At 39.1% G+C, this 17,957-nt stretch overlaps 1 long non-coding RNA gene across 1 annotated transcript in view; it reads left to right on the plus strand.

The window, feature by feature from the left end:
* Positions 1–17,957, plus strand: part of LOC136285410 (uncharacterized) — a 90,065-nt gene extending 72,108 nt beyond the window's left edge. The window contains exon 3 of the long non-coding RNA XR_010719450.1: positions 17,939–17,957. This is a non-coding gene — a long non-coding RNA (uncharacterized lncRNA). The remainder of the gene's footprint in view (positions 1–17,938) is intronic.

Genomic DNA, 17,957 nt, shown 5'->3' on the forward strand with positions numbered 1-17,957 from the left:
GGTATGTCCAAGACAGCAGGAGGGAACAAGTTTCAGGTGAAGAATACAAGAAAAGAGAAATTAGGGCTGTGTCATGTTTCTTTTAACAGACTCTGACCGGATCTGTCCTTATCTCAGCCCTTTGTGGCTCACATTGGGTGTGAAAAATGCCTGTCATGATTTAAGTTCCCTTCCCAAACCCAGGTCAGCCCCCCTTCAGGGTAACTCCCCTCACTTATATGCCAGGCATGACATTCTGTGGTGGGGAATATCCCTTTGTTCAGTTTGGGCCATCTATCTCAGCTATGCTCCCTTCCAGTTTTCTTTGTGTGCCTCCTCACTGGCAGAGCGTGAGAAAAGGAAAATGCCCCTGAATTAAGAAAAAAACAACTTAGCAAAAAACAAAAACATCAGTGTGCTATCAACACCATTCTCATTCCAAATACAAAACACAGCACTGAAACAGCTACTGAGAAGAAATTAATTCTACTTTTGCTGAAACCAGGAGAGCGTGCCAGTTAGTTTTCCACTCCTAACTGTGTTTCATCATGAAGTGCCATTTTTTTGAAATCAGATTATGGTGTTTTTATCACAGCTTTTTGAGTTCCAGCATCTACATCATGGAAAAGAAAATTATCCACCCTGGAACCACCAGCAGCCTGGTGGCTAAGCCATTCACCTAGGCATGGGTGAGCCCTTTTGTAAGCACTGGACTCAAGTATTAGTCTCAGTGTGAAGATAACTCCAAAATTTTGGCAGCTGACCTTTAACTATATGTCTTATTTTATGGATGACCAGCTTGGGCTGCCCAAGGCTTCTAGAGCACTTGAAATGGTAGACAAAATTGGTGAGAGCTGTGGTTTCTCAGCACTTCAGACTGCAAGGCAGTGCAATCTCCAGTAAAGTGCACAGGGCTGCAAGCCATGAATTCTAATCCTTACTCTGCCACTAATTCACAGTGTAGCTCCAGGCAAGTCCCTATCTCTTCAGCTGTAAAATGGGAATAATAATAATGGTTTCCTATCTTTCGGCAGCGATAAATTCATCTGTGTTCTTGAGGCATGCAAATACTACAGTGATGAGTGGCCCAGAAAAGACCGTGAAAAAATGAATAATTCTGTATTTACAGCAGGCTTTGGGTGTGCAGTAAATAAGGCACTGCTAACTGGCTGGTGAAGATTACTTTCCAAGTAGCTGTTTATTCAGTAGGTACTGTGTAATCAGTACCTACTTATCCTGTGTAATGAATGATAAAGGGTTCCTTGGGGGAAAAAAAGGGAGGTAAAGACAGATTTCAGGAAAATCTTAATACTAATTTACAGGAAAGTACAGTTAGGATTTCATCATCCATTTAGGTTCTAGTGTTCTTCAATTTTAAAGTTCTTGATTTTGGCAGACATCATAATGTTCTTCTGAGACAATTGTCTTTTGTGCAGCCACATATTTAGGTATAGGAACTTGCCCCCTGCCTTAAGACAGAAGGGATGCTTTACTCAAAAACTAACATAGTGACTGTGCACAGATATAATTCTTCATGTGCAATTACTTCTGCCTGAAAAACAGGAAAAACTAATCTGATTTTTTTTAATGGCTGTTTTGATCACACCATTATATTCCCATTCTTATATTGCATTTTTCTGAGTTCTCAGATTAGTTTCAAGGTAGGTGACCTGCAAAATACAGGCCTTTTTCTTTGTATACAAATAAAATTCCCCTAAAGGGCAATAAATAAATTCCTTTCTCTTAACAAATAAATTTCTGCTGTTGAAAGTATCAGGAAAAACAATGAAGGCCTCTGTAAATGGTGGAATGCTAACATTCCAAACTTTGTTAGTGTAGTCTGAGCATGTTTATCCCACAGTTTAACTGCTTATTAGACCATTGTTATCACATCTGTTAAAAGCATGTGCAATCTGCAAACCAAGCTGCCAAATGTCCCTTTACAATTACATTGTTCAGAGATCTGTATTATCATTCTGGCTGGGGAGATGAGGGGAAGAAGTGCCTGTTGTCTCCCTTATCTTCAGTAAGGGTTTTGGTGCTGTCTCCCATGAGATCCGTACAGGTAAGCTCAGAAAGAGTGGGTTAGATGAGTGCATAGTGAGAAAGAACACAGGGTGAGATGAGCACACAGATCGAGAACTGCACCAGAGATGGAGCTCAGAGGGTTGTGACCAGTGGCACAGAGTCTGTTTGTAGACCTGCAGCAAGCGGTGTTCCCCAGGGGTCAGCACTGGGACCATTCTCATTCTAATTATTCATCGGTGACCTGGATGAAGGGATGGAGCAGCTAGTTTGCTGATGATATATGGCACAGGGAGGAGTGGCTGACACACCAGAAGGCTCTGCTGCCAGTCAGTGAGACTTGGACAGGCTGGAGAGTTGGGCAGAGAGGAACCTAATGAAATCCAAGAAAGGCAAATGCAGGGTCCTGTACCTCAGGATCTGCAGGACAGGCTGGGGCTGACCTGCTGCAAAGCAGCTCTGCAGAGAAGAACCTGGGGATCCTGGTAGACAGCAAGCTGTCCCTGAGCCAGCAGTGTGTCCTTGGGGCCAAGAAGGTCAGTGGTGTCCTGGGGTGCATTAGGAATAGCGAGGCCTGCAAGTCAAGAGAGGTGATCCTCGCCCTCTATTCAGTCCTAGTGAGGCAGCATTGGGACTACTGTGTCCAGTTCTGGACTTTCCCATTCAAGAAATATAAGGAACTACTTGAGACAGTCCAGTGGAGGTTTATGAAGATGATTAGGGAGTGGATCATCTCTCTTGTGAGGAAAGGCTGAGGGGTATGGGTCTGTTTAACCTGCAGAAAAATGAGAGGGTATCTTATTGATACATACAAATATCTTAAGGCTAGGTGCAAAGAGGATGGGTCCAGACACTTGTCAGTGGTTCCCAGCAACATGATAAGGGGCATCAGGCCCTAATGGAAACACAGGAAGTTTGCTCTCATGAGAAAAAAAGTCTTTACTTTGAGGGTGACAGAGCACTCGAACACCTTGCCTAGGTTGTAGAGTCTCCTTCTATGGAGATATTTAAAACCTGTCTGTATTGTACCAAATGCACTACGTGGACCTGCTTTAGTGAGGGGTTTAGACTAGACAGTTTCCAGAGGTATTTTCCAACCACAACCATTCTGCAGTTCTGGAATTCTCTATTTTGTACTTGTGTATATGAGGTGTTAATGCAGCTGTCCCCTCAGGGGGTCTTTTTGAGTATAGTTTTGAGTCATTCTTACTTTTCTATACAGAAGAAAATCTATGTTCTGCCAAGATGGAGTATGCATAGATTTGTTAGTCTGATCTGCACCCCATTTGGTGGTGCTATATTTAAAATTAGGACATATCAAATTAGAATCGTGGTATTTGCAGTAGTCTTGATATAACAGGAAATCATCCACTGCTTTAAGTATTAACTTACAGCCCCTTGGTGTATCTAATAAAGAAACATGTTTTATTATAATCTAGCTCTACACATTTCTAGACATTTACTTGATGTTATTAGTTGTGGTATTTAAGATCTACTTGAAATAATAAGAATATACTGCATAAAGCAATGTACTATATACCCTCAAAAGGTATCTAAATTTATATCTTAAAATAAGTTTCTTCTTGCTTCTTATACTGAAAAACTTCACAAGCAAATATTTTGGAGCAAAATATTTCCATAAATGTTTCTTTATAGGCCCTTATCTTATGATCTACACACATAATTCACTCTAGGCATGTGAATTTTTGGCAGCTGAACCCACATGCAAAGTTATAGCAGTGATTAACTCCGCGGAAACATATTTGCAACACTTCGTCCTTTAGGTTTTTACTTTTCACTTAACAAAGGTTGCTACCAGCTATGAGCAGGACGCAAACAATGGGCACAGAATTATTGTTGAGGATGGCTTTTGCCTCTAGTCACTTATGAATTAAATATCTAATGTCTCACATTTGAAAACATTTTTAAAATAGTTTGCATATAAAAAGGATGACTGTAAAACAGATTTCAGTGAAGAAATCTTCAGTGTGTTGTGATCATGGCAGCTTTGCTGCTCAGTAAAACTTTGCCAAAAGTACATCACCCTTTGCATTGTTGTCTGACATAATCTGATGGCCTAAATTTCATTCAGTATCATCTTCTTAGTGTTTGCTTTTGGGTATGTCTACACCTTCAGAGGCACCTAGATATTAGAAAACATGGCAAAGTAAATGGAATGTGGATTCTTTGAATATGAATTTTCATGTGGATTCCCTCATGAATGAGAAGCCAGAAATGTCCTTTTTCTTTAGCTGCTGATGAGCTGATTGGAAAAAATCTCCTACCATGATCTCCCGTGAAAACTGTGGCCACTGAAGTAATGCTTCTATTGAAAAGTATGAAACGAACACAATTGCAACAAGCAGAACTTCAGCAGGGACTGTGCTAAATACTTTGAATTCAGTGCCAGAAAATGATTGTAACCTAGCCGTACTTGGAGTTAAACATAAAACTCTCATCTTCTTGGACTAGCACCCTGATGCTTGTAATCAAAACCAAATTGAAACACTGATGTCTGTTTCTTGGTGTTAGGGAAAGAGATTAAGGGGAAGGAGAGGTCACTGTCATCTTTCATATCACAAAATGTACTTTGAAAAGGTCAAAGTGACACCAGGGAAAAACCTGAATGAAGAAAGAACATACCATCTACCAGTACCTCAGCACCAGTTGTAATGTAAAGCTGCCAACAGAGCCACAAGCAAGGTTTTAAAAAGGAAGATTCCTTAACAGAATCTGTGGTGGCCAGCAGCAACTATGCAATTGTGGCTTGTTTAACCTGGTTATGACTGCACACAGGTTTACATTTTAAAGACAGGAATTCAGTGTGGAAAGGAGCTTGATGCTGTAAGTTCTGCTGTGTAACTGTTTCCATTGAGATGCACAGAGAGAATTGAGTGTGTTTGGAAGGCCAGACCCGGGTGACAGCACGAAAACCTGAGCAATGTTCCATATTATATAAATAGCCCTAATCATGCAAAAGTTTTCCTATCTTTAAAACAAACAAACAAACAAGAAAGAAGACATTGCTGCTAGGCCTTCAGATGCCTAAATAATAAGAGCTTTCCCTGTCATTCTCTCTATTGCATGCAGGCACTCCATGGTATTAGTAACTTTACTAATGTGGGTAATTTCATTTCAGTCTTATTTTTAATTGTTATCATCCTCCAAATTTTCCTTAAATGTATTTCCCCAGTGGCTAAAAGATTAATGATTACCCTCCCATTAGGGGGGAACAAAAAGACAGCTTCAGCATTATTTATTTATTATTCTTTTTCTTAGCTGGAAATTGAATTATCTACTCCCTATTTAAGACCCTTCTAGTGAAAATGTCACTTGCCATGAACTAAATGCTCTTTAATAGCAGCAGTACGTGCATTCCTTAATAGTAACAGGACATAGCTAGCTAGCAGAGCAGAAGAGGACAAAAAGCAAGCTTGGGTGTAAAACTGTGCACATCTATACATGGAAATAGATAAGAACCTTACAAGGGTAATACTCAGTGCATCCTCAACAATGTGGTCACATCTTTCTCAGGGACACTCCTAAAGGATGGGATGCCATCCAGAGGGACTTGGAGAAGTTCTAGGAGTGGGTCCGTGGGAACCTAATGAGCTTCAACAAGGTCAAGTGTAAGGTGATGCACCTGGGCCAGGGCAGCCCCTGGTAACAATAAGGGCTGGGGGATGAGAGGATCAAGAGCAACCTTGATGCTCCAGCCCTGCCAAGAAGGACTTGTGGATGCTGGTGGATCAGAGGCTGGACATAAGCTGGCAATGTGCACTCACAGTCCAGAAAACCAGTCACACCCTGGGCTGCACCAAAAGCAGCACGGCCAGCAGGGCCAGGGAGGGGATCCTGCCACTCTGCTCTGCTGAGACCCCACCAGGAGTGCTGCACCCAGCTCTGGGGACCCCAGTACCGGAAAAGCAAGGACCTGTTGGAGCAGATTGAGAGGAGGCTACAAAGATGATCAGAGGGTTGGACTTCCTTGGCTGTGAAGACAAGATGGAAGAATTGGGACTGTTCAGCCTGAAGAAGAGAAAGCTCCAGGGAGAACTCCTTGTGGCCTTCAGGAGTGTCACTGAGAAAGATGTGACCACATTGCTGAGGGTGCACTGAGGATTAACTCATCTGTTCTCGTAAGGTTGTCTGTCCTAGATACTAGATGAATACTTTTTTTTTTTTTTTGTAAAATCCCCTGACTTCCGCTAATGAAGATATGAAATAATCCCACTAAAATATTCTATGCTGACCATGTTATAAAGCTTTCCTCTTACCTAATTCTAAGGAAAATTACCCCAAATGATCAGAATATTCTAAGGAAAATTACTCCTGTATCAGATGGTACATTCAAAGATTATTGGGGTTCCCCAGAGTTCAGGCTAACCAAATTATTTATGCTGGTTGCTAGAGCTGCTATCCAGTACCACAGTATAGTGTGTGTGTGGGGGGGTGTCTTTCCAAGAAAAAACAAAGTAAATTTGTCAATCCATTGAATTTATTAGCAGAATGACTCTTGAACTCATGCTGTGCCATCATGCAGTCTCCTTCATGTTATCTTTCCTCAAGTTTGGACTTACACCAGTATTTTAGCTCTTTCTAACTCTGAGCTGCATGTATGAAATAGAGATTTGCACCAAATTTTCTTTAACTTGGGATATCACCAGCTCCCTGTGTTTGCTCATTCTGGCTTCCTATGCAGAAATGGCCAGAGTGCTCAAGCAATTCCATTCCTCCTGATGGGAATCTCAAGCTCTTTTATTAATTCATAAGTATCCACAAGAGAGATTTCCTAAGGGAAGGTTTGGTCTAATACTAGCCAGCCCTTGGGATAAGGAGGGTGGCTGCAACATGTGAGGTGTTTATGGACGTGTGGGGCACCGGCACACCCGTGTGTCTGCTCCCACACTCTTCCAAGGCACTTGTGCGTGTGTCTGAGGACTGTGTCAGCCTTGCGCTCCCATTCCTGGCCTATCAACCATCCTTCAAGATGGGAGAATAAAACCTAGCCACTTTCCACACTGGCCAAACCTCTAGGAAAGGACATGATGGATGCCTGAGAAAGGTGCAGCATCTGGCACATCTGCGATGATGGAGCTCCAGAGCTCCCAAGTGGGCTGTGCAGCTTGCCATAACCTCCAGAGTATGCATGTTGGTGTGAGGCACAATCTGGCCCATCATTTCATAAAATCCTCTTAGATCAGCAGAAAAATAGTGGATTGTTACTTAGAAAAATATTTTCTTTTTAAGTATTATTGCTTTTACTTATTTTTTGAAGTGGATTGCATGCATAAGTGTCAATGAAAACAGATCAGGAAGAAATTATTAAAAGAAGAAAAAAATTATTTCTGCTACAAGAGTTGGATTCCTCTTTCCAGAAGGGGAACTGGAAAATGTACCACATTGAAACATAGAAGCTGTCAGCTCCATCATTTCCTTTTTCAGTCTGGTATTAATTACTGTGGACTTGTAGCATTTCACTTAATACTGAAGGGATCATATTAGGGTGGGAATAAAGGCTGAGAAAGTATGTGTTTTATTCAATTTGCTACTGTTTTAAAGAATGAGGTCTTAAACTTTCTGCAAGTTATTAGACCGTATGCATTGAAGAAAAAACACGAAAATTTTTAAAGCATAATATGACATTAATTTCTATAGCAAAATGGAAATCTGGTCTGAAGTTCAGTGAACTAAAGCTTATTTTCATTATAGATACTTCTACTGAGATATTCTGTTAAAATTTATGACTCCTGCTGAACACCACCAATGAAATGGCAAATCTCTCTACAGTTATAAGCACATAAGAATGGGAACACTGGAACAGACCAAAACACCCTATTCAGTGATTCCCCCTAAACTTACAGAAAATGAGTATGAAGAGATCAAGTACTTATGCAATCGCTGAAAGAGAGAACAATCCTCTTGTGCTGAGTAGCAAAGAAGGCCTAGGAAGGCTGTGAGAGGGTCCAGCCTCTCATTCTCTCCTGCTACAGTTCCACTCTGCTCTGGGTATCAGTCAGAGTCCCCACTCTGCCTGAGGTCCACATGCCAAAATTTCAAGAGGTTTAGGAACTAAAAAAAAAAAAACCCAAAAAAATAATAATAATAAAAAAACCAACCCAAACCCACAAACAAACAAAAAAAAAACCCCAGGCTGGTAGTTTGGAAGCAATGAGAAACTTTCTGGTGATCAAGGAATTAGTGTCCCATTGGCTGAAGGGCCAAAATTGCATTCCATGGTACCCAGCATTCTAGGGGAAGTCAACTCTTCCATAACTCTCAGGTTCTAGCAATCTGCAGTTTAGAGTTAGATGTTAATTTGTATTTAATCATATATAATAAATCTATATATAAGAGTTCTGCATGCCAACTTAAGGTTATTAGGATCTCTGAAATACTGTAAAATATATGTCTAATTGATTTATTTTGTCTAAAGCACTGTTAAATGTAGAATTGCTTTCTATATGGGAAAACATAATTTATGTTTCCTAGAAGTTACAACAAAGTATTGGGCATTAGGAGGCTAATATTCTCTTTCCTGTCTGCCAGGGAAACCTTATAACTGGGACTCACAGCCTGACATTGATGAATGATTTAATTCTGTAGTGTTTGCCCCATATTCCTCAAGTGAGATTTTTAAATGGAGATTAATAACTGCTCTCCTCTCTGAGGTTTCAGATGTCCCAGTTTTACAATGTATAATATATATGTACACACAACATTTGAGAACTTTGAGAGAAAAATACCAAATATAGTTGAAAATTATATTGGGGCCTTTTAGCCAGCTTGCATGCATGGTACAATTTATAAAGCTGATGATGAACAAAGCCAGGCAATTTAAAGATTCTAGTGGATGACTAAACACTGAATGAATATGAATAAAGGGGTATGAATATGAATTTTTTTATTGTTTCTTACAGGCAATAGAAAAGTATTTCAGGCATATTCAAAACTGTTTATAAAATTCTCGATAAACTGAGATGTTGAAATGTGTGCTCTGGATTTCATAAGTGTTTTTTCAGACTTAACTACTTCCCAGTGTCTTCCAATAAAGATGCAGGGAATTTTGAAACATCATTTTAATAAAAATATATTAAAATTTTCATCCTTAAAAAGCTTTTAGTTATTTTGTCTGTATTTACCAAGGTCAACAGGAGATCTGAGAGCATTCTAATGTCACTGGATGTTTATTTTGCATTTAAAGAAAATAAAAGTTTTAGCACTACGGCAACAGATAGGGGGATGTCCCAATATATTCAGGACAGTTTAAGTGTTCATATTCACATCTCAAAATCTTGTACAATAAAAACGGTGTTAGTTCTTCTGATTCATTTTTAAAGCAAAGAACATTTCCATGTTTTCCAATTCATAGAACATTTCCAATCTTTCATAGACTGGCATGACTATTTAACTACACTTTACAGTTCTCTCACCCTCACAATTGATGTGAAGTAGGGAAAATGCAAAGATGCATAGGCTCCTTTACCAGCTTGTTTCTCCCTTAAATCAAAACTTCTGATGATTAAAGAAGAGCAGAAAAAAGAAAGTACAGCTCGAGGCTATGATATAATGCACTTAGAGGTCCCAAAGGCAATATTCTTAACATCTACAACCAACCCTGAAACATAACAGAGGAATGTAAATGTTAGGGCTGGGCTCTTAAATTCAAGGTTCCTGACACACTGTGGGTTGACAGCCTTTGAATTTATAAAGACCTCCTATCTAAACAACCAAAAGAGCTAAAGATCACTTAGAATAATTACTTTGATCTATACTTGCAAAGCAGTAGCAACATATGAGAAAGTATTACCCTGTACATATCCAGGCGAATATTTAATCTGATCATATGTTGCTTCATCATCTTAAAATTGCTCTTCCATGCATAGCTAGAGACTATTTTTATCTGTAAAAGTGTGTGTCAGGGGATTCATAACCCATTTTAAGTATTTGTGTATAACTGCATACACTTAACATGTTTTAGAATGGATCAAGAAATTTTTCTTCCTCATGACATTTTTTCAAATGATTACAATATTCGAGTCATTAATGGAAATGCCTTCTCTTAGTTCAGAGGGTTTTTTTCCATAGTATTGTTGGAAAAAAAAAAGCCAAACAAAAAACCAAAACAACAACAACAACAACAAAAATCAACAGAAGTATTTTTGGTTTTCTGTGGATGCCTAAAAAAATCCAAGGAATGAGCCACAGAAATATCTTTGGAGACCAAGGGCACCTTAATTTTTTGCAGTAGAAGTAGCTGAGGAGTATCTAATGGGGCCTGTCAAATTGATGTGCTCATTGGCATGGCTATTGCACAACAGCTCTGAGTTCAGCACAGAGCATGTTAGCAACACCTGCTTTCAGTCAAAACTGTCATGATGTTGGGCCAAGGTGACCTCTTCATTTTGTAATATGGGTCGTTGAAAAACATGCACAATGTCCACTAGGATGCCTGAATGAGAACCTAGGGCTCTCTTCTGCCTCCATGTACTTTGCATGGAAAACTCAATCCCTCTGTGGAGAGCTGCCCTTCACAGTCATGAGGCTTTCAAGGGTGGCATCAGCTATTCTTTAATGAATAAATTTTTATTTTTCCAGACTATTAATTTTCATTCTGAAAACAGAACAAAAACAAGAACAACAACAAAAAAATCCCCAAAACAAAAAACCAAAACCAAAACACTTTTAAGGAATTGAAGAGCTTGAGAGAGTAGGCTTTGTTTAAAATCATCATTGCTTCTGCCACCAAAATTGACATGAATACCTTAAAATTCAGTATATATCACATCTTTTATAATACGGATATGCTTACTGAACATATATTCTTGTCTGTGAAATGTAAAGAGGTTTATTTCAAACGGTTTTTATGAGCACTAGCTGCATCTGAAATTTTTTGTTTCTGAGTAAATGCATGTTTTACAACAGCCCTCTAATACCTCAGGAGGGTTAGAAGGACACTGGAAAACTTTTTATCACCCTGGGATGTATGTAAGTGCTTCAGAAGATCAAAGTATAGAAATCAAAAATATGCAATCGAATGAGTTTCTGAAGTAAGGGAAGTAAAATTAGTGGTTTATTTGGACCAGTGGAGAGTGCAGTAATGAAAACAACAGACATTTTAAGGTGTGAAAGTTATTTAACTGCTGGCTCATGGTAAACCAGAAACATGTATTTTTGATTGCATTGAAGATAACCATTCCCAGACTGAATCAAGCCAATGTTGTGTCATCTGCGTTTGCTGTCATATGACAATGGGCAGTAGTTGTACTTTGGGAAAAACATACAAAACAGGATGGATAAAACCCAATTCTTTCCCAGTATAAGCTTCATTTTCAAGCAGCCTGAAGTTTATGAACTTCCTCAGGCAGAGGGTGCATTCACATCATTGATCTTAATATCCATTGATGGAGACTCTTCTCATGCATTTGTCTAATGGATTCTTGAGCCCATTTATATCTTTGACCTCCACAGCTTCTTCTGGCAATAAGCCCTACAATTTAATTATGCATTGTGTGATAAAAGACTTCATATTGTTTGCTTTAAACTGACCGCCTGATCATCTGAGTGCTTCTCTGTGTTTTATAATACACATGACAGCAAATAATCATTTAGGCAGCCTATGATTTCATGTACATCCATCATCTCTCTCCTCCCTCAACTGGCCTCCAGACTTAAGTGTCTCAGTCTAAATCTTTTTCTTCTTACCAAGTCCATTCCATACTTCTAATCATCCCTGTAACTCTTTCCTGTACATTTATTGAGCTCTCAAGGTCTTTGAGATGGAAGAGAACAGCAGGAAGCTTCGGGGGTATGGGTAGAACACAGATACTGTACTGACTTTTTTGATCTATTAATTCCCTGGTTGTTCTTAGCCCTTGTTTACCTTTTTGAGCTCTGCTGAGCACGGAGCTGGAACTTCTATTGCACTATTGCAGTGACACTGAGATCTTTAGTGTAAGGATAATGGAAAATTTATGCACTGGTCTTGTGTGTATTTTCACGGCTTTCCCTATGCCCATTATTTTATATTTGGAAATAGAATACCTTAAAAAGAAAAGAGAAAATAAAATATGTGGGCTAAAATAATGCTGTAGAAACTACAGAATTTGAACTAAAACTAGACACATTCAAAAATATCAGTGATTAAATGTGAGAAAACAGGAGTCCACAACTTGACATCGTCTCACTTCATCGTCCTTATCTTGCTCTGAAATGCCAACAAACAGGTTTGCAGACTTGCTAATTCATTGGCATGTTTCTGAGCAGTACTAAACTTCCCATCTCTGGCTGATGTCAAAAGGAGTCAAGACTGGCTAGCCCTCATAGAAATGGACCTGAAGAGTATTTTTCTGGTAACTGTTTATACTATGTGACATTGTCACTTCCATACTATTTGTGGAGCTTGATGCTGGGAAAAATGAATTTCTAGAGAGGTTATGAAAGATCAAGGATGCGATAATGTCATCATAATTACATGTAACTTGGGCATCAGTATTACATAAAAGCATATTGAATGCTTACTTAACATAACATTTGAATAAATCATGTTTAAAATCATGTTCACTGAAACATTTATTTCAGCTAGAGCTACATAGTTTAAGCTGCTCATACATAAACATTTTCGGCATTATTTATGAAAACCTGGCTTGCATCCACTTAATTTATATTTTAAAAAATAAGAGATAGCTATGTGAATCTTATATTTATAGCGAAAACCTCCATCGTCTGCTGCTTACTGAGGTTTCAGCAGATCTACAATGGTAATTCAATAACTGTGTCTACAATATCCTGGGAGTTTTAAACACAGTTTCCCATTTTTGCATTTGACATTTCAGTCTGTACTTTCTTACTTTTCTTGATAGGCTTCCAGGTACTAAAAATAATTAGTTAATGCCTATCACGCTATGTGACAGTGATGCCCTTGAATACCTAACGTGGTTAGCAAGGGTTGAACCTCCTAGGAAAAGTGAATTTTATTGACTCATTGATGCAAGTGCCTCACTGCTTCTTAAGTTTCTGGAGGGAAAGTTTGCAAAGTGGGTTGAACAGTCTTAAGGTAGAAGCCCAGAACCAGCTGTTCTAGGGAGGAAGGTTTACAGTTGGGCTTTGCTATTGCAACCAATAGTTACTGCACTAAAGCCATGTAGAATGGGCTTCACTTGGCATCTCTTGCGTATGCTGGGTCAGCCTACAACTCTATTTTCTTCATTTCAAAGTGAATTAGGCTCAAACATAATGAGGTGTACATTCCCTGAGCCAGTGGAGAGGGAGTTTATCTTCACATTTGTTTTTCTTCCTGTTTGTAAATAGCTTGAGTGAGGTGTACTCTGAGAATTCTTCCCAAAGTAGAAAAAACAAGTTTGGTTTTTTTTTTTCTCAGTGGTGGCCTTCCATGTTCAGATACTTTCAAATCTGAAGCTAAAATATCTCACTTCCTTACTGTTAGCATTGTCTAACAAGCTATAAAATTAGCCTTTGTATCTTTATTTTCATGCTGAATCATTTTGTTAGATACATAACGTCAGAGCATGTATCTCAGAACAAGAGTACTTGTTAAGCATCCTGTGATTCATTAGCACTGAAGTATAGAATGGTTTGGGTTGGAAGGGACCTTAAAGATCAAACTAAAGTTAAACTAAAACCTTAAACTAAAGTTCCTATGCTCCTGCCATGGGTGGGGACACCTTCCACTAGACCAAGTTGCTCAGAGCCCGATCCATCCTGGCCTTGAACACTTCCAGGGATGGGGCATCCACAAATTCCCTACACAACCTGTTCTAGTACCTCACCACTGTCATAGTTTGAATTTTTTTTCTAATGTCTAATCTAGATGAACTCCTTTTTAGTTAGAATCCATTTGTCTTTACTGATAACTACATCCTCTTGTAAAAAATCCCTCTCCATCTTTCTTGTGCATTCTCTTTAGGTACTGGAAGGTTCCAATTAGGTCATCCCAAAGCCTTCTCTTCTCCAGACTGAACAAACCCAGTTGTCTCAGCCTTTCCTCATTGGAGAAGTGTTCCACCCCTCTGATCGTCTGGGTGCCCCTCTTCTGGACTTTATCCAAAAGATCCATCTCCTTCCTGTTCTGGGGACCCCAGGGATGGATGCACCACTGCATGTAGGGTCTGACCTCACCCTGCCGCTTTTGATGCAGCCCAGGACACATTTGGCTTTCTGGGCTCCAGATGCACATTGCCGGGTCACATCCAGCCTCTCATCCACCAGCACTGCTTTGTATTGCGGCCTTAATACAGAAAGGATGATCCTTGTTTAAAATTCTACTTACATTTAGATAAAAGACTCCAGAAATTCCAGAAAAAAAGTATTAACTTAGCAGCTTTTCTGTTTCTTTGCTACCCATTTAACATTAGCAGAGATATTCTTCACGGAACTCCAATCTAAAGACATCTTGCTCTAATAAACCTTTGTAGGGCTATATGCTCAATGTACTGAAACAGATCTTGCTTTCATTCCCATTAAATCACATGAATGGGATATATCTTAGGCAATAGTACCTACCCAAAAGTTAGATGTCTTGCTAGCTATGGGCTATATGTTAACAGTTATAAGTACTTCTGGAGGGTGATTCATTTACACTATTTTAGTCTATTTCAGCCCCTTTCAGTCTTTGGACTTGCTTTTGCTGTCCTCCCTGATTATTAAAGTAGTCCATGGTAACTGGCTCAGACTTACACTTTTAATCTCTGATGCTTACATCAGCAAGGAGGAATCCCAACCACAGGCATTCTGACTCATGGTATCATCCAGAAATTTTGCAGTCTTTAAAAAAACGCGCAATGTTCTAAGTCTGCAGTTCAGGAAAGTCCTAACATTCCAGCATGCGTTGCTCCTAGAATGTTTTTTCTGTATTATATTGAGTGGGCCTTCCAGAGAGCTGGAGAGGAAAAAAAGGGGAAGAGATAAACTACTATTTCTGTTACTTTAATAATCCTAAATGCAAAACATTAGCTCTTTCTAGCAACAAAAGCTCTACCAGCAGCCATACTGAAACCATATGCCCTCCATTTGATTTACCATCAACAACTGCCTGGCTGCACACAGAGCCTCTCTGCTTAATAGTGGCTCTAGGCAAGTGCATGCATAATATTCAAAGCAGTTTTGTTCTTTTATTAAAGTTGTGATAAGGAGTCAAAGCATTTTAATGGGAATAATCAATTATATAATGACATTCATATACAACAAAGTGCTTTTAATATAAGTACTTTTAATGTGCCACTTTTCTGACGGGGGAATTATTTTTTTAATACTTTCAGAAGTATGTCTTCTACTGCTGCCAGGCAGACAGAGCCGCACTAGGAGACTCCTGAACTCCATTTACTCGTCATTCACAAGAAAGCACTTTTCAATGCAGAGATTTTACCACTCTGCTGAATAAGAGAATTTCAACATTAAGATGTGTCTACATTTTTTTGCAAGAGAAGGAAAAAGTGGAGTGCATTATCAGTCTGAATAAAAGCTGATTGTGAAACTTCAACACTTAAAAGATTACATTTGATTCTTTCGTGTTATGTTTTCCTGATAGTTTTCCTGATCTCCTTTTGCCATTATCTTCTCTCTACCAATAAGGGAGCTAAGTTAATTCTATCCTGCCATTGAAATTTTTGATGATGTTTGTCAAAAGTTATAAACACAGAGTGGCCACACACACATGATGTTTTGCCCAGTTCTGAAAATTTTCACAAATCTACTAATTAAAGAAAACTCTATTGTATTCAAATTTCTTTTTTATCTCATGAGTGTGGATGTATTTAGGCAATGAGAAGGAAAGCAGATACTTTTCCATCTATACTGTAGATTTTCATTTAGAAGTGCTGCCCTCTTCCACCCATAGCTAATTTGCTGTAAGTCCATGCCAGTTGTCATGGTTGCAGGTTGAGCTGTGTCTGTCTTCCAGGTGTCACTGGCTCTGTTTGGGAGCATAGTCCTAGAGGAAGATGAAGGCTGAGCTTTGCTCCCTGACTCACTGTACCCAGCCTCTGCAAATGCAGTGGATGCTCCAGTACCTTGCAGCAAGTTGCAATGTGCATGTCAGAAAAGAGCCCAGCCATCTTCTTGTCTCAGCACTGACCATGCGACTCTACCGATAAGAGATCCCTAACTATAATCAGGAGATATATTTGGGTCGGTGTTCAGGCTTCAGATGCTACTTCTCTGCTATTTCTCCCCTTCTCTCTCCTTTGCTAAGCTCAAGAAATTACCTGATGAGGGTCACGGAGGAATAGAGAGTAAAGAAGTGTGGAGAATAAACAAAACTGTACTTAAGAATATCAATCGAATCTCAACAGAGCATGCCCAGATGTGGTTGCAGACACACAATACTATGATCTTTAAATCCAGAGCAATGTGGTTTGTGAATCTTGATGCTAGAACAATCAAAATAACATAAGATATTGTGAAATTTGGAGTAGGATTAATCTGAAGATTAGGCGTAGGTGTCTACACAAGACCTGGGTGTTCCCATTATGTCAACAGAGATCTAGTCAATTCAGTTAATGAAGCCTTTGAATAGAAAGCTGGGGATCCTTCTCTGGGGTGGAATCTGACCTGAGTGTTTCACCCCAGTTCCAATACACAAGCATTCCGAGCCATTGGAATTCTCCAAGGTGTCCCCCCTGGAACTCTAACTAACTCTCCATTAGAGTGTGGGTGTCATGAAGGTCCTGTGTGGTAACTGGCAACTCTATGCAGCGCCTCAAGTACCTCAGGGCACCTTAAATGGACCAGATGTTGGCAGCTACGTTGAGCTCAGCCCAGCACTACCCGCTGTGTTTTACACAGCTGGTGATTTCAGGGAGATCCAAGACATGGGAGAGACCCCACATCTCCTTACCCAATGCACAAGGGAGTTGAGCATTCACAAAACTCAGCTGTTAATATCCTTTAGCTCGTGCATATTTAATGTAAAAGGCATAACCACTCCAGGAACAGGGATCAAACCCAGCATCTAACTTTCCCATGTAAGTGGAGCTTAATGCATCCAAACTCAGGATCATTCACCCCATGCTTTTAGTTGCTTCTCTTTAACTTCTCTAAGCGGACAGGTAAAGTAATGCACAGAGACATAAATCAGATTGTAAGATACAAATCAATACTTATTATGGAGTGCCTCTTAGATTCATCACGCCTTCTCAGAAACTACTTAGCTAAAACTTATATTTTATTGCTGATTCCAGCAAAGCCAACACATTTCAGACAACATTTCTTGCTCTCCCTCAAATCACTAGCACTATTTCAGAAGAGCACATTTTTCCCCCACATGTTCAGAAACAGTCCAATAAAATAAGTTCAGGGGAAAGCCCCTCTTTTTTCTAGTTAAAGAATGCAAAATGCATTCTGCAAACTCACATGCATTTCAATTGAAAAAGCTCAAAAATATAGACTCCAGCTTTGAATTTTCAATACGTCTTTTTTTATACAGAGCTCAATGTTTAATCATACCTGAAAGTATTCAAAATATCAGAGTTAAATTATGTACTTACATTGAATAGAGGGCATTAGACTTCAATGTATTTTTTTAGTTTTATTTATTAAAAAAATGAAATAACTGAATCGGATAATGTTCATTTTGATCAATTGGAAAGCATTGCTGAAAATTATTTATGTAGTTCTATCAAAAACACATCTTTTCATTGTATTTTTCACAAAAGCAGTTACTATTTTTTTCTTTTTTCATTTCTTGGCAACAGAGTCATGGATCTATAATTAAAAACCGACTGAGACAATTTCCAAAGGATTATTACAATCTTGTCATGTGAGGGGTTGAACAAGTCAATTTATAGGTTATTTTTTCCCCCATTTCTAGATTCAACAATAATGGTCTGAAAACGTTTAGAGCCATAGACCGGGGGGGGGGGGGTGTGGCAATGGACACAAGGCATGCAACTAATATGCTCTTTTTCTTTCTTTTTAGGAATGCAGTTGAAGAAAAC

Source organism: Chamaea fasciata, unplaced genomic scaffold (assembly GCF_029207755.1).
Source record: "Chamaea fasciata isolate MVZ Bird 193981 ecotype frontalis unplaced genomic scaffold, bChaFas1.0.hap1 SCAF_2, whole genome shotgun sequence".
Taxonomy (NCBI): Eukaryota; Metazoa; Chordata; class Aves; order Passeriformes; family Sylviidae; genus Chamaea; species Chamaea fasciata.